Source organism: Bubalus bubalis, chromosome 20 (assembly GCF_019923935.1).
Source record: "Bubalus bubalis isolate 160015118507 breed Murrah chromosome 20, NDDB_SH_1, whole genome shotgun sequence".
NCBI classification, from domain to species: domain Eukaryota; kingdom Metazoa; phylum Chordata; class Mammalia; order Artiodactyla; family Bovidae; genus Bubalus; species Bubalus bubalis.
The window spans coordinates 31,199,522-31,202,080 of record NC_059176.1 but is presented as its reverse complement, the minus strand read 5'-3'; positions in this window follow the sequence as shown (position 1 = coordinate 31,202,080).

The following is a 2,559-nucleotide window of genomic DNA, read 5'->3' as shown; positions in this document are numbered from 1 at the left end:
AAATATTGAAAACAAAATGGAATCACAGATAAATAGCCTGGAGACAAGGATTGAGAAGATGCAAGAAAGGTTTAACAAGCACCTAGAAGAAATAAAAAAGAGTCAATATATAATGAATGGTGCAATAAATGAGATCAAAAACACTCTGGAGGGAACAAATAGTAGAATAATGGAGGCAGAAGATAGGATTAGTGAGGTAGACTATAGAATGGTAGAAATAAATGAATCAGAGAGGAAAAAAGAAAAACGAATTAAAAGAAATGAGGACAATCTCAGAGACCTCAGGGACAATGTTAAATGCCCCAACATTCAAATCATAGGAGTCCCAGAAGAAGAAGACAAAAAGAAAGACCATGAGAAAATACTTGAGGAGATAATAGTTGAAAACTTTCCGAAAATGGGGAAGGAAATTATCACCCAAGTCCAAGAAACCCAGAGAGTCCCAAACAGGACAAACCCAAGGCAAAACACCCTAAGACACGTATTAATCAAATTAACAAAGATCAAACACAAAGAACAAATATTAAAAGCAGCAAAGGAAAAAAACAAATAACACACAAGGGGATTCCCATAAGGATAACAGCTGATCTTTCAATAGAAACTCTTCAGGCCAGGAGGGAATGGCAGGACATACTTAAAGTGATTAAAGAAAATAACCTACAGCCCAGATTACTGTACCCAGCAAGGATCTCATTCAAATATGAAGGAGAAATCAAAAGCTTTACAGACAAGAAAAAGCTGAGAGAATTCAGCATCACCAAACCAGCTCTCCAACAAATGCTAAAGGATCTTCTCTAGACAGGGAACAAAAAAAGGGTGTATAAACTCGAACCCAAAACAATAAAGTAAATGGCACTGGGATCATACTTATCAATAATTACCTTAAACATGAATGGGTTGAATGCCCCAACCAAAAGACAAAGACTGGCTGAAAGGATACAAAAACAAGACCCCTATATATGTTGTCTACAAGAGACCCACTTCAAAGCAAGGGACACATACAGACTGAAAGTGAAGGGCTGGAGAAAGATATTCCATGCAAATAGAGACCAAAAGAAAGCAGGACAAGCAATACTCATATCAGATAAAATACACTTTAAAACAAAGGCTGTGAAAAGAAACAAAGAAGGACACTACATAATGATTAAAGGATCAATCCAAGAAGAAGATATAACAATTACAAATACATATGCACCCAACATAGGAGCACTGCAATATGTAAGACAAATGCTAACAAGTATGAAAGGGGAAATTAACAATAACACAATAATAGCGGGAGACTTTAATACACCACTCACACCTATGAATCAGATCAGATCAGATCAGATCAGTCGCTCAGTCGTGTCTGACTCTTTGCGACCCCATGAATCGCAGCACGCCAGGCCTCCCTGTCCATCACCAATTCCCGGATTTCACTCAGACTCACGTCCATCGAGTCAGTGATGCCCTCCAGCCATCTCATCCTCTGTCATCCCCTTCTCCTCCTGCCCCCAATCCCTCTCAGCATCAGAGTCTTTTCCAATGAGTCAACTCTTCGCATGAGGTGGCCAAAGTACTGGAGTTTCAGCTTTAGCATCAGTCCTTCCAAAGAAATCCCAGAGCTGATCTCCTTCAGAATGGACTGGTTGGATCTCCTTGCTGTCCAAGGGACTCCCAAGAGTCTTCTCCAACACCACAGTTGAAAAGCATCAATTCTTCAGCGCTCAGCCTTCTTCACAGTCCAACTCTCACATCCATACATGACCATAGGAAAAACCATAGCCTTGACTAGACGAAACTTTGTTGGCAAAGTAATGTCTCTGCTTTTCAATATGCTGTCTAGCTTGGTCATAGCTTTCCTTCCCAGGAGTAAGTGTCTTTTAATTTCATGGCTGCAGTCACCATCTGCAGTGATTTTGGAGCCCCCCAAAAATAAAGTCTGACACTGTTTCCACTGTTTCCCCATCTATTTCCCATGAAGTGATGGGACCAAATGCCATGATCTTCGTCTTCTGAATGTTGAGCTTAAAGCCAACTTTTTCACTCTCCACTTTCACCTTCATCAAGAGGCTTTTGCGTTCCTCTTCACTTTCTTCTATAAGGGTGGTGTCATCTGCATATCTGAGGTTATTGATATTTCTCCCGGCAATCCTGATTCTAGCTTGTGTTTCTTCCAGTCCAGCATTTCTCATGATGTACTCTGCATAGAAGTTAAATAAACAGGGTGACAATATACAGCCTTGACGTACTCCTTTTCCTATTTGGAACCATTCTGTTGTTCCATGTCCAGTTCTAACTGTTGCTTCCTGATCTGCATACAAGTTTTCTCAAGAGGCAGTCAGGTGGTCTGGTATTCCCATCTCTTTCAGAATTTTCCACAGTTGATTGTGATCCACACAGTCAAAGGCTTTGGCATAGTCAGTAAAGCAGAAATAGATGTTTTTCAGGAACTCTCTTGCTTTTTCCATGATCCAGCGGATGTTGGCAATTTGATCTCTGGTTCCTCTGCCTTTTCTAAAACCAGCTTGAACATCAGGAAGTTCACGGTTCACATATTGCTGAAGCCTGGCTTGCAGAATT